The following is a 26,164-nucleotide window of genomic DNA, read 5'->3' on the forward strand; positions in this document are numbered from 1 at the left end:
AGCTATAGAAGACAGACAGACAAGAGACACTGAGACTCTGATGTATTATTATTAAACATTTATAATATGGAAATTCCCCAACAGTCATACATCCTACTCCTACTGCTCCTAGTACTATGCCAACTAAGTAAATTATTTTACTTAAATGTGACAGTTTCTGGCTCGAAACATCAAAAGACATACCAGATAAGAAAAGGATAAGTAGAAGATGAGAAAGAAACAAGGGATGAATTCAGGGAAATTATTCAGTGGTTTAGTATTAATTGGTTTGGGACACAACATTTAGGCGAACAGCAATGAACTATTTCCAAAGTAGCAGATTGTCACACTCCTACTAAAGTAGAATAATCCCTTACCCCACGCACAGCTTCTCACTGTTACTATTTGAATACTGAATAATTGTGAAGTGCCACTGAATGCAAGAACATCATCTGGCTTGGTTTTTGCTTTCTGGTTAGAGAAAAGGAGAAGCTTCGAGCAAAAAACAAGTAAAAAAAACTATGGCAACATATGGCTCTGAAAATCTCAGTCGTGATCTCTGCCCACCCCTAAAGCAAACTAAGGCCCCAGAAACAGGAAAAAGTGCACTGCTTTCAAGAAAAAGCGCAAACGTGGTTTTATATGTCTGGTTTTGATGTCCATCTCAAAGACGACACTTGTGCAGAGAAAGACCATGGCTATTTTGGCAACATAGCTCTAGTTAGAGCACTCTCCCTAATGGGTATGTTTTGCAGCCATACATTCATGGGTGCTTCAAAGATGAATCTCATTTCTTTTTTTCATAGATCAACGGAATCCCTGCACATAGTGTATCTTGATTTCAGTAAGGCTTTTGACCAAGTCCCCCAATATATTCTTGCAGAGAAGCTAGTAAAATGTGGGCTTGACAAAGTCACTTAGGTAGATTTGTAGTTGGTTGACTGAACCAGCTGAGAATGCCAGTGAGAACCAGTGAGAATGCTTACTAACAGTTCCTCATCATTCTGGAAAAAGTGACACATGGAGGACCACAGAGTTCTGACCTGGGCCAGCAGTTGTTCAACATCTTTATAAATGACTTAATTGAAGGTATTGAGGGGATGTTCTTCAAATTTGCAGATGACACCAAACTGGGAAGGGTGGCCAATGTAATCGAAGACAGAATTGTAATTCAAGATGACTTTAACAGATTGGAGAACTGGGCCCAAACTTCCAAAATAATATAGGGACTAATGTAAGGTTCTGCACCTAGGCAAGAATAACCAGGTGCACAGATATAAGATGGGAGGGGGCACCTGGCTTGCCAGTAGTATATGTGAAAAAGATCCAGGGGTCTTAGTAGACCACAAGTTTAACATCAGCCAACAGTGTGATGCCACTGCAAAAAAGCTAATGATATTTTAGGCTGCATCAACAGAAGTGTAGAGTCCAGATCAAGGGAAGGAATAGTACCACTCTATTTTGCCTTGGTGACACCACACCTGAGTCCTGTGTCCAGTTCTAGATGCCACAATTTAAGGATGCTATTGACAAGCTGGAATGTGTGCAGACGAGGGCAACCAAGACGACCAAGGGTCTGGAAACCAAGCCTTATGAGGAATGCTCGAGGGAATTGAGTATGTTTAACCTGGAAAAGAGGAGATATCTAAAGGTCTGTCACATGAAGGGCAGAGCAAACTTCTTTTCTCCTGTTCCGGAGACTAGGACCCAAACCAATGGCTTCAAGTTACAAGAAAGGAGATTCTGACTAAACATCAGGAAAAACTTTCTGACATGTGCCTTCAGCCAGAAAGGTTTCATAGGCCATGTTGTATTAATATTTAAGCAACTGGTAACAACCAGCAAATCCTGGCAAACATCTGGAAAACCTATTGATTTTTCCTCAGGCACCACCAAAACACTATTGGATCTGTTTTGCTGCTTTTGTGCCATCAATTGTTATAGACGTTTTTCTAATGAGTTGTATATGTTATTTGATCTTTTGAATTTCCTTTTATGGCTTTTTAGTCACCTCTTTGAAGCTATGTGGTGGGAGAAAAATCACAAAGATAAATAAATATGCAAATGAGCCGGTGTTATTTCCCCTCCCCCTCCCCACCAAAGCAGTAATGTTCCATTTTACACTGGGAGCTAAGTCACCTTCCTTATGAACTCTGCGGCACTTTTCATGAATTGGATGGGCATCTTTGCATAAAACATAAGTTGACACAAGGCCTTGCTTTCTAGCCCGCGTATCTGAGACGGTTCCTTAGATACCAGTGAAAGCCCAAAGACAGGTCTTGGCTCCCCAAACCCCTTTCTTTGTAACACTTTCACACAAAGCAAGAAAGACGCTTTTGCAACAAAAGTGATGAGAAATGGAAAAAATATTGTCATCGTGCTGGGTAACACGCCAAACCATCTGGAGACAAAGTCATATAAGGGGGCCAGGGGGGTGAAGGCGGGGGGAAAGCCTGCTACTTATTAGGCAGCCAGCTTAAAACTGATGATGTGATTGAATGAGATCCAAGGTTGTTGTCTTCCCATAAATCACACTCATGTTATACTTGGCTAGAACGGATGTGGTAAACTTGGGGAGAGCCCTTTTCTTCAGCACACTCAATTACGGGAACAATAAAAATACCACTGAGGCAAACTTATTTGGAGAGCAAATACAATCTGCCAGCAGCTCTGAAATAAATAAATAACTCATCCACAAAAAATAGGAATGCAAGCAGACACCCAGTTCTAAAATGATAATTTCTCTCTCTCTCTTTCTCTCTCTTGCTTTGCCTTTTCTTAAATGCATCCTTGGTTAAGTGTTAATTTGTTTCTCTTTGTGGGTGTTTGATGTTGTGAGAATTAAAACCCAAAATATGATTATGCGTAAATTAACTAGTTTGACATGCCAAAGGTGATCAGATGAGGCAGTTGATGTGTAGTGTGTGTGTGTGTGTATTATGAGTAATAACAATAATAGAAAAATTGTCCTGTCAAATCAGGCATAGCCTTAATAACAAGCCAATGCATATGACAGTAAAAACTGTCATTTCCACAGCTATTAATGTAAATTGAACATTGGTAGCAGACACTGGCAAAGGGAGATAAATCACGCTTAGTTATATTTCAAAATATAAGTGTCAGAGAACTCCTTTACCCCCCACCTTCTTCTCTCATTAGGAACCTTCCCCCTGTCAAACAGTTCCACGTTGATTCTGTCACTTCTGCAGTAGAGAACTCCCTGATGAACTGATTAAGTGACAATTTCATACTACTAAACATGGCTAATCTGTGCAAAAGAGCGATGAAAAGGAATCGCACAACCAAAACAATTCTTCTATTTATGTGAAACACAACTGATAAGATTTTTTTGTCCATTTTTGAGGAACACAGTTTCACAAGGGAGGCTATGCGGCATGTAGCCAAGTTATGCAAGAGGGTGCTGTGTAAAACCAATCCCCCCATATCCAATTAGAAGCAAGGGCACAATAAAAACATCACAGAAGACAATAAATGCTGTGCCTGATCAGAAAACTCACCCCAGTCACTAGTTAAGTTTTTGGTAAGATTTATTTTACCTCACGCTCATAAACCTAGTTCTTTTATTTGTGCCTAGGGCAGAGCTGAAATGGGGAGAGGGCTTGCTCCTCCATCAGACCCACTCGCTACAAATATCATCCTAAGACCCTTTTTTCTGTCCTAAAAGGGACAACCTTCATCCATCCAAATCAATACCTTCCATGGGCATTCACTATAATTCCAATAACCTGGTTGCCCTACTCCTCCTTGGAGAAACTAGCAACCAGTCAGCTAGCTGGCTAATCTACTCAAAAAGCTCAGCCAGGGCATATTTTAGAATGCAGAATGATCAACAGTTGAATTAACAACTTTGGTATCTTGGTATCTGAAGAAGTGTGCATGCACACGAAAGCTCATACCAAGAACTAACTTAGTTGGTCTTTAAGGTGCTACTGGAAGGAATTTTTTTAGTTGAATTAACAGTATGTCAGATGCCAAGGTGCTTGGTGGTCATGGCTCCATCTTGCCTGCAGTCTTGCCTAAAACCCCCAGTCCTTGAATCATTTCACAGCCAACACGTTTGCATTCTTTAAAGGGGGGGGCAGGACCACGCTCCATTCTACCCACTTAGATATTATGTCTTACTGTGAAGGGAAAGGTGTTTTGGGAAAAACTTACAATAACCAATATTATATTAATTTTTATGATGAACAACTTTGTTTCATTAATTTTTTTTATTACAGCTATGGATTGTAGGAAAGTTGTACCGAGTAGCCATCCCCCCCCCATGTCCAAAAAGCGTAACATTTTCGTTACAAGGAATAAAAAACCCATAAATTTCATTCTTTGTCGAGAAAGAGCATGTCTTTGCAATAATTATCAACATAAAAAACTTTGGGTTCCATCATACCCAAACGCTGAAAATTTAGGTTTTCTAACCTAGGTTTTCCACCCAAAAAAGCACATTTATATAAAAAAAATAGGCATTTATAAAATCTTTTGAGCGCTGGTGTATTTTTTCCTGAAATCCTCATCCTTTTATTGAGCTCTGTGTAAAATTTCAAAGAGATCTCATTCTCGGTTATGGAGAAAAAAAAATAAAATGTACATGTGCCAAGGGTCTTAAGAAGGACAGGCAATACAGATTTCACGAAACTTTGGAGTGCTATAAAATTAAAACCATTTGAGACAGAGGGGAAGAATTTAAGAGGGTTTCTTTCAACCATAAGGGAAGGGTGTACACTAAATTTCATCAAAATCTGAGACAGTGGGTGACATGACCACACTGACATGACATGGAATGACCCACCACTCCCTACCCCAGCACATGCCTACCCAGCATATTGCCACCTTATGTAGCTGCCTTATTTTGCCTATTGGTAGGGCTGAAAATCTGAAGAAGAAAAGGTTAATCAGTGCTACCCATCTTTCAAACAATATAAAGCAGTATAACTTTCAAAAGCAGCAGCTCACCTGATTTTTTTAAAAAAACAAAAACTGTCTATCAGGAATCAAGAAGTAAGTAAACATTTGGAAAGCATTCCTCAGAGAGCAGAGGTTTTTAGATTTGAGTCACAGGATCCATTGAAAAGAAAAATTGCTTCTGTGCATTGGGACGATGCTTTCCCTTCTGAGAACTTTATAAGAAGAAATGAATGGAGATAATCTCTTTACAAGATGTATCCATATGGTAATTCATTACTAGGGATGAATGTTTGTTAGGCTGTTTTTCTTAAAAAAAAATACTTCAAGGTAGTTCTGAAAGTGAGAATAGGGGTCAATACAAAATAACCTACATGGCAAATTGCTCTTCTTGTGCTTGCATGAAAACAATAGGATTCAAGAGAAAATGAGTCACTTCAAGCATTATATCTCATGTTGTACATTTAGTAACATCAAAGTGCGGATTCAAAAAGAGCAAGCACAAAAACATGTTTTCAATCTTGTGTACCATATAGTTGCACTCATTAGGGAATCAGGACTGGCTACAACCTTCTGTTGAGTGTATACTAGTAGTCAGATTCATATTGGCAGCCATATAATGTATGAAACATCCTGTAGAAATACCAGGCAACGTAAGAATCTGCCTTATACCAAGGCAGAACACTCGGTATTGCCTACTACACTGACTGGCAGCAGCTCTCCAAGCTTTCAGACAGACTTCTCTCCCAGACCTACTTGGAGATGCCAGGGGCTGAACCAAGGACCACTGCATGCAAACCAGTTACTCTTCCACTAAGCTACCATGAGACCAAATATCAGATCTATCCAGGCCCCAGCAGTTCTGTATATTTAAGTGGAAATACATAACTGTGGAGGGACGCAGGTGGCGCTGTGGGTTAAACCACAGAGCCTAGGACTTGCTGATCAGAAGGTCAGCGGTTCGAATTCCCATGACGGGGTGAGCTTCCGTTGTTCGGTCCCTGCTCCTGCCAACCTAGCAGTTCGAAAGCACATCAAAGTGCAAGTATATAAATAGGTACCGCTGTGGCGGGAAGGTAAATGACGTTTCCGTGCGCTGCTCTGGTTCGCCAGAAGCGGCTTGGTCATACTGGCTGTACGCCGGCTCCCTCGGCCAATAAACCAAGATGAGCGCCGCAACCCCAGAGTCGGCCACAACTGGACCTAATGGTCAGGGGTCCCTTTACATTTACCTTTATTTATATAACTGTGGAGCAGCTTTAGTCATTCACTGCCTGCTTTGAATAATAAGGGGGTGGGGGAAGACACATGCATTATGTCTTCAAAGAGGACTAAGGCTATCCATGGTGCTACACAGTGAGCAAAAAAATTATTATGCTCATAAGAGATGAGGCACTAAGACAAAGAACCAAAATCCTAGTTCACAGGCTTACCAAGTCTGGTAGAACAGCAGGCACCTATGCCTCCCTTATAACACACACACAAGGTATGACTTAGATGCTTCATACAAAGACTGATTTTAACTCCAGGATGGGAGAGTGTAGCTCAGCTGTCGGAAGTTTTAGAAACTCTGCTTTGCACCATGTTTTCCCCAAGATGTCAACTCGTAAGTCAGAGATAGTAATAATAATAAACTGAACTTGACAGGCAAAACGAATCCCTCTCAATAAAGATATTAGTGTATTTGGATAACCATCAAGGAGGGCCCTTACTTTATGCTGAGCAAAGCTAAAGCTTGCTTTTCAAAGGAAGGGGGGGGGGGAGGAAGAATGATATTTCACACACAAAGTTGTGGAGGAGAAAGAAAATGAAAGCCAAGAAGTTTTGAAGTGTGAGGAATCCTGTGACAATTTCAGTGGGACTATTTAGACAAGACTGAGGATTTGCAGCACTGGACCTACATTTTGTGCTCTTGATAGGTTTACCTTTCAGGACTCCAAGCCAGAATTCTGCAGGGACAGTTGTCTGGCTTCAGATTCTATTGGTTAGATTAATCTGCAATAGAGTTTAAATGCACTGTAACACTAAATCAAGAATTACAAGAAGCCCTCCTCCCTGGAGCCCAAGCTTTTTCATTTCCTTTCCTAAAGCGATCCAAGTTTGTCCAACTTACAAGATAAAGTTGATTCAATTAGATGGAAGAATAGTTTGGGAAGGCAGGAGTTCTGTCATCTCTTGAAAACAGACTTCCTTTTGCACCTTCAATTAATAATACATGCATTTTGCCACAAGCTGTTTGGGATTTGAGTGCTTTATTCTGATTGCAGCATTTGGATTTCTGCAAAATGTGAAATATATATTCTCAAAGGTCAAGCAGCAAAAGAAAAAATGCATTATAGAAAAATGGGACACAACTAGAAACCCCATGAAGGAGAGGCAGCTGTACAAAATAGAGGTTCTGCCTCATAACTACTCATTCCAGTGCCATAAAATAATAAAAGTAAAATCAGACCATATCCGAAGAACTTTTGCAGCCATTGGGAGCACCTAAGGTTTCTCTACTGTTGCAACAAAATATCAGCCTTGGGTCAGTTACTATGAGAGGGACTTTATAAACATGAGCTAAACAATCCACAAATAGCAGCCTTTGTCCTAGCAAATTTCACTTCCCTTGAGCTCAGTTATTTGGAATTCCACTCCTTTGTAAAAAGGACTGAATCATACAGAGAACTCCATTGTGGAGCAAGTGCGTTTTCTGTGGCTGAGAGGCATTTTCCTTTCGGCTCATGGAAGACTAACATTTTTAATGCTAATGAGGGATGGGGATGTGCCCTGGGAGATGAACATACTGTGCATATCCCCCCAAAAGAGTTTTGTCACTTGGAAGTAGCATGAAAATAAAAGTAATTCCTGCATGATGCATGTCTTTAGCCAGATTGGTGTCTCTAGCCAAAATGCCCGTCAGAGTACCCGTCAAACTACCAAATACACCCCTGCTCACATTGTTTTCTCTGGGTACCATCAAGAAAGATTATGCAGTATTCTCAGATGCCTGAAGAGAATATAATCAAGATGAGTACAGGAATGACTGACAGCTAGAATAGAAAACAATTTCCAAACAGCTGCTGGAGTAATTTAGAAGTTTAGGATGAAAATTCGGATCCCTGGAGAAAATATGAGGAAGACAGAGCTACTTTGCTTTGACATCAGTAGAGCTGAAAGTGAGAACTACTCTTTCATGTTATTTCAGGTCAAATCCTTTTCTTTCATTCTCTTATTGATATCTCTGCATCAGAGTTACATATCCATAGCCACATCTTTAGATCTGTGATCTTTCAAATGATGCTTATGCTCTAAGAAATCTTGATGCTCTAAGAAAGGCTAATCTCTTTCCAGAAGACAGGCAGCAGAAAGAAACCTTTGAGTTTGTTCCTGGTTTTCCCAATGAATTTTTTTTATCATTCTTAATGTGTTCTCAAGTCAGAGCAGTCATGCAGATTTGCCTTTCTACATCCAGAATGATTAAAAAACGAAATAACACGCCCTCTAATACTGTAAAAATACTGTGAGCAATAAACAGTTATTGGAAGTGAGCCAAGAGCCAAGGAACACACAGAAATCCACCAGAACCAGGAGGTGTAATTGCTAAGGCAAGATCCCAGGCCAACAAGCCAATTTTACATAGCCCTTCCTGTCAAGGACACAACAATGCCAGCTTGAGTAGGCAGAAGTCATGCAAAGCTCACTGCTAGGAACACACTCCCAAGTTCAAACAGCTCACCACACAGGGGAGATGCGAAAAAGCCAAAAGTCCCTAGTTCCAATCTTAACAGCTCCTAAGACAAATCCTTTCTAACCCTTACAATGCTCAAGAGACCTGGCATTGAGTTAGACAAGTCTGATAGAGAAATTCTGCTGATGTTCTAACATGGGAAGCATATTGACTGACCAACCAGGGAGCCACCCATATGATACAATTCCAGTTGCTATCCTTCAGCACAGCTAAACATCATTCTTTTTAAAAATATTGGGAGTCCAACATAATAACCCATTTTCAGCCTATCACTTAACCATAGTTTAGTACTGTGTGATAGGAGTCTTGGGCTGATGTGCTCCCTCCCTCCCTCCCCTGAAGAGAAGTTGAGAAGTGTCTGCATCTCATTTTTCATTATCTCAGTTAACAAGAAGGGTTAAATTACTGTTTAAAGCATGGTGTATATTCCTACCTTGTTATAATTCTACCTTGTTCAAACCATAGCCTGAGCTAGCCACAGTTTGTCCTTTCCAGCTCATACTTGGTCATTCATGTAACGCTAAACCATGGTTCAGGGACTTAAATGAGCCAGTGTGGATGGAGGATCTTCCAGTGGCCAAAAAGATAAGAGGTGTCAAAGAAGGAAGCACTTTCAGAAAAAGGCTTTTTTTTCCTCCAGCATTTTGCAGAAGGCAGGTCAATTGTATTTGAACAAAAAAGACTCCTGACACTTCCTAAAAAGAAATACAGTAGTACCTCGGTTTACAAACTTAATCCATTCCGTAAGTCCGTTCTTAAACCAAAACCGTTCTTAAACCGAGGCACGCTTTCCTTAATGAGGCCTCCTACCGCTGGTGCCCTTCCACCATTTGGATTCCGTTCTTAGACCGAGGTAAAGTTTGCAAACCGGGACACTACTTCCGGTTTTGCAGAGTTTATAAACCGAATCATTCTTAAACAGGACTGTTCTTAGACCGAGGTACCACTGTACTGGGAAGAAGACTGCTGGTAGTAAATGGTGGTTGACTGCAGCAGTTAAATGGTATGTTGCAACAGAGTAGGCACTGACTCTGTGCAAGTGTGAATTTTAATTTAGAAATTGGAAATCAACGAGGGTGATATCCAGCTAAGCCATAAGGTTGTTGTTGTTGTTGTTGTTGTTTAGTCATTTAGTCGTGTCCGACTCTTCGTGACCCCATGGACCAGACCACGCCAGGCACTCCTGTCTTCCACTGCCTCCCGCAGTTTGGTCAAACTCATGCTGGTAGCTTCAAGAACACTGTCCAACCATCTCGTCCTCTGTCATCCCCTTCTCCTTGTGCCCTCAATCTTTCCCAACATTAGGGTCTTTTCCAGGGAGTCTTCTCCTTCAGAATGGATAGGTTTGATCTTCTTGCAGTCCATGGGACTCTCAAGAGTCTCCTCCAGCACCATAATTCAAAAGCATCAATTCTTCGGCAATCAGCCTTCTTTATGGTCCAGCTCTCACTTCCATACATCACTTCTGGGAAAACCATAGCTTTAACTATACGGACCCATTAATTTCAGTTGGTCTACTCTAAATGTAACACTGAATGTGGAACGCTGTGGGTTTTTTCTTTTTTACTTCATGTTCTTCACACATTTTCTTTTTGTTTATAACAGGTGCTCAATTTATATACGTAGTGAATGTATTCTGGTTTGTCAAAACAACTCTAATGGAGCAAGGGGAGTGTCGTATAAGATGGTTCCACCAGATGGGCCTTTGTTATGTGAATGCTCTCCACCTTTTAAAGAGATAAAGCCTGTCAGTTAAAGTGCCCAAGTGGACCCTGTAGTGATGGAGGTGCCAAACTAACTTCTTTGCATTTAATGCATGGGTGGCATTAGCCCAAAAGAGTGCAGCAATGTTTGGCAATATGCTCTTCTCATGCATTCAAGACTGGTTCTAGACTGGTCCAAGATGGGGTCATAAATGGTGACCATCATGGTGTGCTTCAATTCTGAACAGGGGACACGATGGCAATCAAGAGGTGGAGAGGTGAATATTTGCTTAATATTTCCTTACATTTTCCTAGTTTTTAATTGAATTTATGTTTCAGGAAAATTGCCTCAGGTGCTCCCATGTCGAAACAGTGTGAGGCCATTTTCACTATATTTGAAGCTTTGAACTTTGTTTATCATTGTCTACACACTGATATCAGTGCCCCTCTGAGTCTTTTTGCAGCCATCAGATTAGAATAATAAACACCTATTTTACAGAGCTCATTTTGATTAAATGAAACATACAGTAAAGTGACATCTGAGAGTGCATTTCTGCACATGTCCACTCAAAAGAGTTAATATTTAAAAAACAATATTTTCCAATCCGAATAAAAGAATGCATTAACTCCTTCAGAAGAAAAAAAAAACATTTGGCAGGCACAGCAGTCCAATTGTATCCTCATGAAATCTCATTAATTGCGTGTGTTGGGAGACTCCTTGTATTTAAAAAGAAGGAAGCAACATAAACTGGATAATTATGCCACAAAGGAATAAATCTGTTTTGCTTTGCTCATGGTTTTGTTAACGTCAGTAAAATTATTGGTCCATATCTGCCCTTGTGCAACATCAGTGGCTTTGATATTTACACAATAAAACAGCTAAATTTACACTTGGGATAAAATTCATCCCATAAACTGAACTTGGCCTTAAAGCACACTCCAAATCAGTAAAGGGGAAATTATTCAATTTACACGGACTCAAGAGAAAGCGAAATTCATATACAACTGTGGTTCCCAAAGTCGCCCCCCCCCCCGCCTACTTGAAAATTGCTGATGGTCTTGGCAGACCCCTTAATGATTTTTCTGCCTATTGCAGTAATTGTAATGCCCTACAGAAGCTGTATGATTTTAATTGTATTTTTATTGCTTCTTTTATTTCTTATATTTTTTTAGTCTGCTACAATTTGCATTCCATATACAGTGGTGCCTCGCAAGACGAAATTAATTCGTTCTGCGAGTTTTTTCGTCTTGCGAATTTTTCGTCTTGCGAAGCACGGTCAAGTCGCAACTGCACCTCTTCAAGCGGTTTTAAGAAAAAGGAAACAAACTTGCAAGACGTTTTCGTCTTGTGAAGCAAGCCCATAGGGAAATTCGTCTTGCGAAGCAACTCAAAAAACGAAAAACTCTTTCGTCTTGCGAGTTTTTCGTCTTCCGAGGCATTCGTCTTGCGAGGTACCACTGTAATGCTATTTAAGAAATAAAAGGAGCAACAAAGATACAATTAAAAATCAATATGAATAATCAAATCAGACAGGGCTGTGGACCACCTGTATGAAGTTCATGGACCACTTCTGGTCTATGCATTGAAGCACGTGAAAATATAGTGGTACCCACTTAGGGTGGAACAAGGATCAGACAGACACAGCAATTTTGGAGAAAACGAAGGTGAGGTTTTATTGCTGAGCAATAATGGACCCAGTTGGAATCTTTTCCAAAAGACTGGGACCCCGAAGTATACAAATCCTGAGGTTATATACCTGAGCAAATCACAGATCATGAGACAATCATGAGACAGTCACGCACGCCAGCGAAAAATAACCAATTAGCGCTTCTTGCCATGCCCCTGGCCATGTACAGAGTTTACTCCCAACTTCTGCTTTCCATTGTCTGCACAATGATGCACAGTCTGACCTTTTCCCTAGTTCTGACAGAACGGGGAAATGAGACTCAGGGAGGGAATCTCCTGGCACTACCTCCCCCTATGCATTCTGCCTCATGTAGGGAGTTTTTGTGGTTTGGCCCTTCTCCCGGTTGCCGCCCCTTGGTTCAAAAGGGGTCTGGGGAGAGAGGGGAAGGCGCGCGTGCCTTCCCCTCTGTCCCCGGAGATTGCGGGGCTGGCAACGGGGAGAAGCGATCTTCTCCCCGCCGCCCCTTGCTTCAAAAGAGGTCCAGGGACAGCGGGGAAGACGCGCTGCGCTTCCCCGCTATCCCCGGAGCTTGCGGGGCAAGCTTCGTTTTGCGAAGCAAGCCCATAGGGAAATGCATCTTGCGAAGCGGCTAAGAAAACGAAAAACTCCTTTGTCTAGCGAGTTTTTCGTCTTCCGAGGCGTTCGTCTTGCGGGGTACCACTGTATTCAAAAAAGGAAAGCTAGAGTAAATATTTTTGTTGACTTTCAACTCAAGCAAAAGGAAGCCTTACTGCACTCACATGGAACTTGCTCCCTACTTATTAACATGTGTATCATAAGTACTGCCGTCATGAAGACAGCCACACATACTTTGTGAAACCGATCAAATCAGCTGTCATAAAAAAAAAATTCTGGGAAGGTATTTAGTAAATCCTTACAAAATGAATTAACCTACCAACTGGAATTTTGCACACCTCACAATGTAACCATGTTTTGCATAAATACACCCTGTTGGGAGTGTCAAGCTTTTCAAACACCAACCTGAAAAAACTATTAAGTGCTTTTACTCTGAAACCACAGCACAGTTGTAGTTCAAGGAGTCTCTCTTACAGCTCTTCCTCTTCTGCTTTCAACTGCTGAAGAGAGACAAGATTCTTAACCTTTCACAGCATCCTTAGCAAAATATACACTACTATACATTCACTAATGAGCACAGAAGGCAGGCATGAGACTTTCACTCAGGAACATAGAAAGCTGCCTTATACTGAATCATACAATTGCCGACACTGATTGGCAAAGGCTCTCCAAGATTTCTAACAGTGGTCTCTGCCAGTCCTACCAGGAAATGCAAGTGTATCCCTGTTTAAGACCTATGCGGCTGAAATTGCTTAATTAAGCAAGGATAAGATAATCTGATTTTGGTTTACTTGTCCGCAGGTTCTGGTCAACTGCCACTTGCTCTATTCTAATTTTCAGTACAGTGGAACCTCGGTTTTCGAATGTAATCTGTTCCAAAAGACCGTTCGACTTCCAAAACATTCAAAAACTGAAAGTGGAAGCCTCAATTCAATAGGGAAACTCAAAACGGAAGCTGTGTCGGATGTCCAGGTTCTGGAAAACGTTCGAAAACCAGAGCATTCACTTCCGCTTTTTTGTTGTTCGGGAGCCAAAACATTTGAAAACGTAGCCGTTCAAGAACCGAGGTTTGACTGTAACAAGTTTTCCTTCATTGTAGCCACACTTTACTTGTATTACTCTTAATACCTACTAGACAGAGGGAAAACTTTCATCAAAAGTGCATCCTAGCCCCTGGCAGGATTTGTCACTCATGTTCAAGGCTCCAGCTAGCCTGCAATAGAAGCCTTGTACTGATATTTTGGATTTGTAGGAGAGGACTTGCTTTTCCCTTTCCTTTCCACACCATGGTCAAATGTAGTCAGGTTTGAGAATGGAAAGGGGAAGGTGGTCACATGAGAGTGTGTATTCTCCCCTAACTTTACGTCCTCAAATGTTGCTGGACGCCATCATCCCGACACAAAACATACGGAAAGAGGTAGGTTGGAGAAGGTTGCTGTAAAAACCAAGGAGAGAACTTGCAGGTGCTGGAAAGATGCAGCAAAGAGACTGGCATTCAGGCGGGAGAAGTCACAGACAGTTCCAACACAAATACTGAAGTTCCAAAGGGAAAGGATAGGAGATTGAGAGAGAGGAGAAAAGGAAAGTCATGCATCAAAGTCAGACACAAAAGAGGCAGATTTAGTAACCTTTAGGGATCTTCCTCCTTCTGTCCCCTTGTGGAACATTATCCTTGCAACAATTATATTCTTCTTCAGAGAATTGCAGGCAGTCTATTCTGGTTAAAGCAATAATAAAGTTGAAGCTCCTTGTTTGCCCAAGCTCATCACCGTCTCAATTTTATTCATCAACAGGAAATGGTGAAAAGCCTATATTTTAAGTGTAATCTTAACCAGACTGCTTCATTTTCAGTCTTATTTTTCTCTTTATTTGTTTAAGCATATCTTAGCCAGTACGTGGTTATACTTCTAAGTATTTAAACAACAATAGCTGGTGTCAACTTTGCCACCATCAATCCTATGCACCATCATTTGCCGAATCCTACTGTTTCAATTTTACAGTGCTGGTCTTTTAAACCAGTTCTCTTTTAACACTCTTGCTTCTTTTGCATACCCGGTATCTTCAGGGTGCGGGTGGCGGGAAACAGCAAAAGTCCTCCCACGAACATATTTAATTCTTTCATTAAGCAAGAGTCTAATTAAGAAAATCATCGTAAGATCTTCAGGGTTTGAACTTCAGAAGGTGTTTTCTTGAAACAAGAGAACTGTGGGTGTTTGATCTTAACGGGAAAGAACATTTCCCTATCTGAGTTTAAGGGAAATGATTCAAACGAATCTGCATTCCCTCCAGAGCCTTCTGAGAGTCACTTTGGCAGCTTATCGTGGAGGGCATCAGTCTGGCTCTCAGACAAGCCTTCAGTGAGTACACTTACAAGTCATTGATTCTCACTTCATTCTGCACAAGCTGCACTAGCCTAGCACATCCTCTGGAAAAGATGCTCACATTTTGAAAGACTGGAGACAAAGCAAGGCAGCTGTAAATAATGTTACCAAAATAAAGAACAAAAAGTTGGAGGATTTACATGGACTATTCCAAGCCAATGTTAAACTGGTACCAAAGAAAGATGTTAGAAGGTGAAGATAGTGGTTCCAAACTGACATTCCAAGGGGTCACAGGAAGAAACAAATTTACATTTTTAATACAGTGGTACCTCAGGTTACAGACGCTTCAGGTTACAGACACTTCAGGTTACAGATCCTGCTAACCCAGAAATATTACCTCGGGTTAAGAACTTTGCTTCAGGATGAGAACAGAAATTGTGTGGTGGCGGCGCGGCGGCAGCAGGAGGCCCCATTAGCTAAAGTGGTACCTCAGGTTAAGAACAGTTTCAGGTTAAGATCGGACCTCCAGAATGAATTACATTCTTAACCCAAAGTACCACTGTACTCTCTCCCTCCCACCCTCGTTTCAAAAAATTAAGCAGCTCTCCCAAAGTTTTGGAGGTTTTTCTTGTAAAATGTACAATATATTTATATAATATATTAGACAATCTACTGGAGGTAGATAATGGAGGGTGAAAGATGACATTAACTTGAAGAATCAGAGCAATGGCAAACTATCTGAGCCACACCAACCTCCTATAAAGTGACACAATATCAGGATCTTCGGTGGATGCCAAGTAGCTTATCCTTGGAGCAGGTAATCTGGGATGCCTTAGTATGCCTAACAGCTTGTGGTGAGACAGAAGACAAACAGGGACTTTATATGTACAACACACCATGTCAACACTTGGAAAGTCTACCTGACATTTGTGGCAGAACATTTGTGTTGGCATGGAACATACATACAAAGTCCCTGTTTGTCTTCTGTCTCACCACAAGCTGTTAAGCATACCAAGGCATCCAGAAAACCTGCTCCAAGGATCTCTCCAATTCCCAATCTGAGGTCAAATTTTCTTACCTTCCTTCCCATCCTAACTTTTGAAAAACAAAAACAGTTCACCAATATTAAGGCATAATCACATGCAATAAAGCAGCAACAAAATTAATCCAAACAAAGACCTTTAAAGTTCAGGCAGAACTAAATGCTTGGATGAAGAGATGTATTGCCAAAATCACTAAAGAAAGGTGCTAAGCGAATGGTCATGGGGAGGAAGTTCCATAAACAGGGCACCACTAACAATAAGGCCCTGACACTGATCATCAGGTCCCTCACTTCAGAAGGCAGGAAAGTTCAGAGCTGGGCCTACAACAAAAGCCTTAATATTATGCAAAAAGTGGTGTAGTGGCTACAGCTTTGGACTACAGCCTGGCAGACCAGGGTTCAAATGTTCAAACATGAAACTCACTGGGTAAACTTGGGTCAATCAATATCTTAGCCTAACCTACTTCACAGGGGTGTTGTGAGGATAAAATTGAGAGGAAGAGAACCAGGTATGTCACCTTGAGCTCCTTAGAGGAAAGGTGGAATATAAATGAGATAGATAAATGATAGATAGATATCTAATTGGAAGATAGTTATGATTTTAGACCTCAAAACCAGCAGTTAGAACTGTGCCTAGTGGGATGCAAGTGGCGCTGTGGTCTAAACCACAGAGTCTAGGGCTTGCCGATCAGAAGGTTGGTGGTTCGAATCTCAGCGATGGGGTGAGCTCTAGTTACTCAGTCCCTACTCCTGCCAACCTAGCAGTTTGAAAGCACGTCAAAGTGCAAGTAGATAAATAGGTACTGCTCCGGCAGGAAGTTAAACGGCATTTCCGTGGGCTGCTGTGGTTCGCCAGAAGTGGCTTAGTCATGCTGGCCACATGACCTGGAAGCTGTACGCCGGCTCCCTCAGCCAGTAAAGCAAGATGAGTGCCGCAACCCCAGAGTTGTCTGCAACTGGACCTAACGGCCAGGGGTCCCTTTACCTTAGAACTGTGCCTAGAATAAGCTTGTAGTCAGATATGTTCTCTCCACCCAATACCAGACACCATTTCCAAACAGCATTCATAGGAAGCTCCCAGAAGGCATGGGAGTTGTCAGTCAGAAACATATTGAGGACCACATGTGAAGACCACATGCAGGTCAGCAGCAGAAGTCATGCAGTCTCCTCACTGCTCCCCTTTCCTCTTCTCCACTCACAACATCACATGGGTGGTGTTACCTTGCCCTCCTCTCTCCCCCATTCCTGTGAGCAGGGAAGCGCCACCCATCAACCAACAGCAGACTTCCACAGAACAGAGGGGTAAGAGATTGAGAAACAGAGAAAGAAGCTGCAAAGAGGAGGCACCACAGGAATCACAGAGGAGCCCACACAAAATTGAAACCAGCTTGGATAACTTACTGCAGGACGAGTGGTGAATGTCTGGCCCACCAGATGTTGTTGGGACTCTAACTCATGCACCTCAATTAAAGATGCTTCCTCTGCACCTGGTACCATTTCACACAGACTTTTACTGCATCCACTCCTGTAGGGACTGCAAATTCATTCAGCCAATACACCTTAATAACGCTGAAGATGATGTTATGCCTTATCCGATTGATGATCTGCATTTTAATATCTCCCTAAACACATATTTATCAGCAGAGTCATAAAGCTGTTTAAAATCTATTGTAGCAAACTCTCCTCTTACCTCCAGAGGTTGGTTGGTTGGTTGGTTGGTTGGTTGGTTGATTTATTTATTTGAAAAATATTTGCTAAACAGAATTCCAGCTCTTGCTTCAATTGGGCTTGTGATGAAAATGTGTAAAAGCAGTGTTGGCTAATATGCCCACTCATATTATAAATGACTCTCCTCCACTTCTTCCTTTTCATTTTCACCATTATAAGATGTAAACATAAACAACACAAGAGAGGCTTAAAGGTGACGTAATCCTTGCGTACAAAAACGCACTACGGAGTACATTGCCAACCCAAAAGTCAAAATTATAAAGGAGACAAATCTCGAAAAGGAATTGAGTATTTATTTTGTGTTGTGCACACTGTAAAGAAGTAAGGCATGTTCAAGGTCACCGCATGGCTCACTAAGGCAATTTTCAAAGCTGTCACTTCCCAAAGGAAGATACTGACAGTGTAGCATTAGCACTGCATCTCTCTGATTAACTGTTTGCATTTCTCAGTCAGTATGATACTGGTATATCGAAGTATACACACCTAAGTAGAAGCTTCTTACAAAATAAAGTGAAGAGGAAGGAGAAGTTGCCCCGTTTGTCTTAAAATAAAAAACAAGGTTAAAGGAAAAGGTATCAATAGATATTTGAATCCACTGCCAGCCATTGCAGTTTATATACAGAGTACATTAAACAGGCAAAAATGCAAATCAACAAACAAATAAATAAATAAACTCAAGAGTGGCCTTACTTTAATGGCATCCACCAGAAATATTGTGGACTTCAGAGACACCAGATTGTCTCAGTCTGCAAGGAGAAGACTAAAAGGAAAGCAGGTCAGATAGTACAGTTTCCTCTCTTCCTGCTCCTTGCCACAGTAATGGCTCATCCACACTACTGCTTGGGACTGCCGCTTTCCCTCAGGAAAACTCCCTCTTTACTGCTAAATCAAAGCAAACATCAACTGGGTTTCCTCCGGATTAACATTTGCTATGATTCAGCAGGAAAGAGGGAGATTTCCTGGGGAAAGCAGCAGGGCAAACTGAAAACTGTCCACACCCGCGCTTTCTAGACACTGGACGAATGAAAGTGTTGACAAGCCCTAACTTTCAGGTGTACATTATTCTGCCAATATCACATTAAGACAGGCCATGTATATTCTTGCCCCCACTGTACCCCGTAGAAGCTACTTTATGCATCAATGTGGCTATCAAAAATGAGATAGAACCCACAGAACAGCGTGCTCTTTACCTGGCTAGTCACAATGAGAACCAGCAGTGGAGACATTTCCCCCTCAGAAACCACAGTTTAACTGTTTATTTTCACCTTCACTTAGCTGTATCCTTGAGTGTTTTGCTGCCCTTGAATATGCATCCACTCCTGAAAATGCTGCTACTATGGCAATACATTACTGCCTGACCCAGTTCTACCTGAAATCTAATCAGGGCTTTTAGGCTGAGTTTTGGGTGCTGCAGAATCATATTTGGCAAAATGAGCCAAGAGCTAGTGTAAGACAAAGCAGAATTGTACAAAGACTGTGCAGTCTAAGCATTTCTGTACTGTGCCCAGTTAAATATAGGCTCCAAATACTAGCTAATGAAGGCACTTCGAGAAATGTCTTTAAGGTTAATAGAAATAACGTCTAACTTGGGTAACTTGACATATTACTCCACTTACTTTCTCAACTCACATGGATAAAAATGAGGTGAACAGGTTTAAAATGGGGCACAAGCTGTTATATCGTAAACCACTCCGTGAACCTCAGGTGAAGGGTAACATAGAAACAAATTTTGGGTCTAATCTCTAAAAATCCATTCCTAATTTGGTCAGCCTAGACTCAAGAGATTAAAGTTTTTTTTTGGGGGGGGGGGAATTTAATGAACTGAAAGTGATTTGAGACAAGTTTAGTTTTTCATGGTGTGCCTATCTATTATCATTTGACCCACTATGGACAATGGTCCTGTGGATTTTGCTTTGAGACAATACAAAAAAATTGAAATGCCTATTAACCTGTCTGATTTGCTAACCAACATTAAGGCCAGGTTTTCCTATTTGTACATAACAAGAAACTCTAGGTGAACATAAATCAGAATCCGTGAAGTGAAGTCGGCATATGAAGGGGTGGGACGTGGAAGAAGCACTCAGCACAAAGACTCTTTCATAGCTTCATAAACTGTGGTTGATGGAGCCTGGAATGATCATCTGAGCCAGGCCAATATGAGCAGCAATTTTATTTCAAATCATTTTCAGTTCTCTGAAGAACACCTTTGGGTTTTAAGATGACGCACCTGAAATAGTTAAAAGATGGAGCCACAACATTTGCAGCGAAACTAAGACTCAGTCCTCCAAAGTGAGGGGGGGTAAGGAAGGGGGTGTGATTGATTCAAATATTTAAATAAATTAAGCTCTGGCACACTATAGCAAGAGATTTAACATAAAGCACAGAGCAACTCAGGATGTCAATCTGCCATCTCACACTGGCACTTTACCAATGAAAATGAAATATACTATAAACGAGGCTCAAGTAGCAATAATCATGCTTTCATTGGTCTGTAGTACTGAAGATAAAAATTTGCAGAACATTAAACCAGCACACATCCTATCCACTTCTAGGCAATGGGCAATAAATACATATGTTCTACAAACGGGAGGAAATGTTACAAGACGCAACATGTGCTCCATATTTGAATGTGTGTTCCCACAAAATAAAGTAAGCATTGCTGCATAATCCATTCCCTGTTCAGGCAGAATCCTGCCTCCCCCATCCCCCAAAAAGCAGAGAACTTGCATAAAACGCAGACAAGGCTTCTCTCTAAACACGATTGTGACAGGTGCCCTATAAATAACAGCAGAGCCCGACAGAAACAGCACACGCTGCAAGTAGGAAGCCTAAGTGGCAAAGACATTTTCACCGGGCATGCCACCTTAATGAGAGTTGTCACCCAAACTCTTCTGCTTTGCTGCTAACAGGATGCAATAGCAAATGTGTGCAGCTGCTTATGAAGGAGTGGGCAGAGGTAGATGGCTTTTCAGTCAAATGAGATGTGCTGCTTTTAAGTGCAAGCTTCCTGCCAATGCCAGCACCCAAAAATCTTCTCTGTTTCACAGCTTCTTATTTATTATTACATTTTATTCTCATTTTTGTTGTTACATTTTTACCGTTCCTTTTCTCCAAGAAGTTCCTTTTACCCTTGTAACAACTTTATGTGATAGGCTGTGCTGAGAGATGGGCACTGTGGCCAAGGTTACCCATTGTACTTTGTGGCTGGACAGGTATTTGAATTGGCTGTGCCCCGATTTTAAATCCAACACCCTAAGGTAAAAGGTAAAGGTAAAGGACCCCTGGACAGTTAAGTCCAGTCAAAGGCAACTATGGGGTGCGGCGCTCATCTCACTTTCAGGCCGAGGGAGCCAGTGTTTGTCCAGACAGTTTTCTGGGTCATGTGGCCAGCATGACTAAACCAAAACACTGTGATGGAAAGCAGAGCACAAGGAAACACCGTTCACCTTCCCATCGCAGTGGTACCTATTAATTTACTTGCACTGGTGTGCTTTCGGACTCCTAGGTTGACAGGAGCTGGGAGAGAGCAACAGGAGTTCACCCCGTCGTAGGGATTCAAACCGCCGACCTTCTGATTGGCAAGCCCAAGAAGCTCAGTGGTTTAGACCACAGCACCACCTGCATCCAACACCCTCACCACGACATCACACTGGGCCTCTTAGCATACTTCAGGGAAAGAAATTCTTAAAACAAATTAACTGAGCAAATGCATACAAATATGTGTACTACTTAAAGGGAAATTTATAATTAATATATGCACACACACACTTTTCTTCCTATTCCCAAGCATGGTTACAAGAAAGAAAATACCTTCAAAAGCAATAATATGCAGTATAAGTTTTTAAAGTCAATAGTACTAGTTCAAGCTTACTCTAAGATCTATTTTAGGCCAAGAATACACTCCTATAGAAACAACAGGAAACTGTGGAGGCTTAAAATCTATTATTTATTTATGACATGAGAAGCCAGCCGGGAATTATAATCCCACAGGCTACAAGTGGTATAGCAAAATTTGAGTCAAAGAGAGGGAATCTGTGGTCCATCTGTGGCAATCATAATGGGATGAGAGTCAAGAGATCAGAATCTAAACCACAACCAAGGGACAATCTGGGATTGAGGCAGCAACACAAAGCATGAAGTCCTAAACTAGACGCATAAGCCTTGACAGAAACCCAAAATCAGTGACTGGAAAACTGGAGCAAAGCTTAAAGCCAAGTGATCAGGCAAGATCAATGAACCAATGTAGACACAGGATAAAAGGGCAAAAGCAGGCTTATGGCAGGGTACACAGGAACCTACACTGCTTTAGACTGGAGTCTAAACTCCGATCCTTTCCAAATTTGTTGCAGATAGTTGACACAAAGACCTTTAAGCCCTTTCCTACTGGAGCTACATTAGCCGACAAAGTCAAACTCAGCCGACCAACCATCTCTGATGGCCCAGCAAAGGCACAATAGGCTGTTTTAACTTCCTTTCAAGGGACCGTAAAAATGGAAAGGGCTGCCAAAGACTTGTCAGGTAGCCCAAACATGGGAGTTTATTGTGCCCCTGGTGGATAGCAATACATGATTGGTGGGCTGTGTTTGATTTGGTGGCCACAAGCTCTACAGATCACATAACTGGTTGGGCAAAGGCTAGCTTAGTAAATTTCAAGTTTCACATCTCTTGGTAGAGATAATTTGATAGCAGCTCCTTTGTAAAGAAAGGGGAAGAAACAAAAACTGCTATGAGCTAACAATAACTCCTCCTTAATTACCATGTCAGAAGGTAGCTATGGTAAAGCAAGAGAGGAGCAGTTGTCAATAGCCTCCTAACCCTGGTGGCACATTTAGTTTTATGACAAATAGGGGATGATGCTCAACAGCTATTTGATGAGCTATCTAACAGCTGCCAGGGACCATGCACTGCTGCTGCACAGCTGGAAGTACACACCACTGCATCATTAAAAGGGCAATAACTGCAAGCTCACAGCACATCAAACACTGCCAACTTTGTTTTGACGAGTTATTTGTGGCCCTAATCAGCTGCGAAGGCTCTTTAGGAAAGAGGCACTGTTGTAAAGAGGGATTAATCTTAGCAGCAACCATGCAGTTATTAAAAATCAGCTGGCACATAAAATCCTGATGGAGAGGTGCAAGTGTATGTCATGGCCGTACAAAAATGAAAAAAACGAAAATAGCTATCAACTCTATTAAAAAGAAGAAGAAAGGATTGAAAGCTGCACAGCAGTAAATCAATAAACTGTGATAGTAAATATTGCTTGGAGGATGTCAGTAGAGAAAATCAGGCATCTCTAATATCCTCCTTCAACAGGGTTATCTATGGAATAACATCTTATATTATTATAGGTATGGTAGTGTTTTGCAGAGGACAAAAGCAAAACTGTAGGAGAAAATAGCTATTGCTGTTTGGAGGCTGACCTGGTTAATGTGTTGCAGTAAAATAAATAAAATGAATAGGACAAGGAAGGAGCTAGCAGGGAGAAGGGAAAAGAACATCATAATAGGAAATGGTCAAAATTTACAATTAGGCCTTACAAAAGCAACATTTCACTCAGGCCATAAAGGGTCATTCATTTCGTGCTATGGTCTCTGCCAGATTCTCACACAATCTATCAAAAACACTCTGGCTGGTCTCATTTGCACGCAAAGAGCTGAAACAAAAAATAAACACTGTGTGAGGAAAATTGGTTAATCAGCATTCATGGCAATTTAATAAACACAAATTAAAAATAAATAAATCTATGCAGATCCCTTCTAATTCTCACTAGCACTTGTTTATTGTGGTTTCAAAAACAGGAGCTCAAAAGAACCCAATAATTTTACAAGCATGCAGAAGCTTTAGGCAAAAAAGGTTAGAGCAAGCACTCCAGATTTTATTGTTCAGCACCACTCCTGTAAATCAGTTCAAAAAACCACACCACCAAATTCTCACCCAGATCCAATATTTATGCTTTAGAAGCAAACTGCATCAAAGTGTGTGTTTGTGAGAAAGGCAGAAAGATTGATACACTTCATTTGAACTGTGCTCCTAAGGGGCTTTGATGGCACTTCTTAATGTCTCTGAGACTTTTCCCTCTCACTGTGTGCTCCACTCAGGGTAGCTTCGTGCACAAAGTGCATGTAAATAGCATCATTTATTAAGAAGCAGGTGTGTATAGCCTGCAATATGAGGAAGATATATAGAAGATATAAAGAAAAGTGGACCATAAAGAAGGCTGATCGCTGAAGAATTGATGCTTTTGATTTATGGTTCTGGAGGAGACTCTTGAGAGTCCCATGGACTGCAAGAAGATCAAACCTATCCATTCTAAAGGAAATCAGCCCTGAGTGCTCACTGGAAGGACAGATCCTGAAGCTGAGGCTCCAATACTTTGGCCACCTCATGAGAAGAGAAGACTCCCTAGAAAAGACCCTGATGTTGGGAAAGATGGAGGGCACAAGGAGAAGGGGACGACAGAGGGCGAGATGGTTGGATAGTGTTCTTGAAGCTACCAGCATTAGTTTGACCAAACTCTGGGAGGCAGTGGAAGACAGGAGTGCCTGGCGTGCTCTGGTCCATGGGGTGATGAAGAGTCGGACACGACTGAACTACTAAACAAAAACAACAAATATAGAAAAGTAATACAAAGCAGTGAACAATGTAACCCTGTAGCCACTTAGGAGTAAGACTTCCCCAGCTTGGCACCATCTTGATGTTTTGGACTACAATTACCATAATTCCTAACCACTGGACATGCTGGCAGGGGCAGGTGGGAATTAAGAGTCCCAAACACCTGCTGGACGGCAGGCTAGGAAAGTTTGGGATAACTCCTACTGTGGGACTTTTGAGAAAGAACCTAAGAGAAATGCTGCATCACACCAAAGGCCCATATGGTCCAGACTAAAGATGGGAAGGCATGGAAAAAACAAAAACAAAAAAGGGGGGACAGGGTATCCACTCTTTCTGATTTTTTTCTAGTCCAGCATCCTGTTCTCATATTCATGAACAAGACGCATGTGGGAAGCCCACAAGCAGGACACAACTCGAGTGCCATGTTTCTCAGCAAACTGGTTTTCAGAAGCAAGGCTCCTCTGATCTTGGAGCCAATGTGGTGTAGTGGTTAAGAGCGGTGGATTCGTAATCTGGTGAACTGGGTTCGATTCCCCACTCCTCCACGTGCAGCTGCTGGGTGACCTTGGGCTAGTCACACTTCTCTGAAGTCTCTCAGCCTCACTCACCTCACAGAGTGTTTGTTGTGGGGGAGGCAGGGAAAAGGAGATTGTTAGCCACTTTGAGACTCCCTAGGGTAGTGATAAAGTGGGATATCAAATCCAAACTCTTCTAGTATACAGTTACCATAGTATCTGTAGTAGCCATCGATGGCCATATCCTCCAGGAATTTGTCTGATCTGCTTTTAAAGCAGTCCCTGCTGGTGACCATTGCTAAATCCTGTGGGAGTGGAATCCATAGTCGGATTGTGTATTGTGCGAAGGGGGACTTCTTTTTGTCTTGTCCTGAGTTTCTGGAGCGTGACTGGATTACCAGTTTTGGCATTATGAGAGAAGGGTCAGACACTGCTTCCTATCTACTTTCTACACACCTTTTATAAGACAATACAACTCTGTCATTATCTCCCTTTAACTCATCCTTTCTCAGACATGTGCAGGATCCACCTTCATGTTCTAATGTGTACTATGAACTGTGGACTCCCTGATACCATCCTACAATCAATAGTCCTAGATTGCTCAAGAGGTAAGTGGATTCAGCAGTCTGCAAGCTGAGAACATACAAACAAAAACATTCATGTAACCTGGTCTGCCCTATGTAAGTAGCACCACCGCTGTGCTGTTCCTTCCGCCCTTAACTCATCACTAAGGCAGTTGTGTTGTTCGGTGCTGTCTTGTACATGCAGTACTTGTCTGGGAGATTTAAAAGCATAACAGTGGTGGAATTGTGATGCTAAGAATAGCCATTGTCAGAGGTGCCAAGTTAATCTACCGAAGGTGTGTGTGACACATCCCCCTCAACAACTGTGCATATGCACAGGATGTGAACTGAGTACCAGCCGAAATGTGACGCTTCTTTCATTTCCAGCTGACTTGATCGCTAGCTTTAGTTTTAAACGGTATTTGGTGCTGGTCTCTCTTGTTTAGATGCAAATAGCAGCTGGTGGGATTTCTATGTAGTGAGGGATAAATGGGAGACCCCCCCCAAAAAAAAACCCCATTTAAAAAATAATAATAATTACATTTCTAGCATAATTTTTAGAAGGACAACAACATCTCATGCCCCTTTAAATGTGTTGTGGAACGGGGGGTTATATATGCTTTTATTTTTATTATATATTTTGTGTTTTTTATATTGTAGTTTTGAGCTGTGAACCACCCTGGGACCTACGGGTATAGGGCAGGTCAGTATGCAAATTTAATTAACAATGAGAATAAGAATAAATAAGAATAAGAAGGCCTTTGTTTCTCTTCTTAAATATACA

General features: G+C 41.6%; 1 protein-coding gene across 10 annotated transcripts in view; it reads right to left on the reverse strand.

Annotated features, from left to right (window-relative positions):
• SEMA5B (semaphorin 5B) overlaps positions 1-26,164 on the reverse strand; it is a 369,522-nt gene that overhangs the window by 258,509 nt on the left and 84,849 nt on the right. The window contains exon 1 of one of the 10 annotated variants that reach the window (XM_083488886.1): positions 18,381-18,399. The exons of the other annotated variants lie outside the window; for them this stretch is intronic. The gene's annotated coding sequence lies outside the window, so the exon portion shown is untranslated. Of the gene's footprint in view, positions 1-18,380; positions 18,400-26,164 lie in introns of those variants that run through there. 10 annotated transcript variants of the gene reach the window in all.

This window comes from Podarcis liolepis (genome assembly GCF_965112155.1).
Source record: "Podarcis liolepis genome assembly, chromosome: 1".
In the NCBI taxonomy this organism is placed as follows: domain Eukaryota; kingdom Metazoa; phylum Chordata; class Lepidosauria; order Squamata; family Lacertidae; genus Podarcis; species Podarcis liolepis.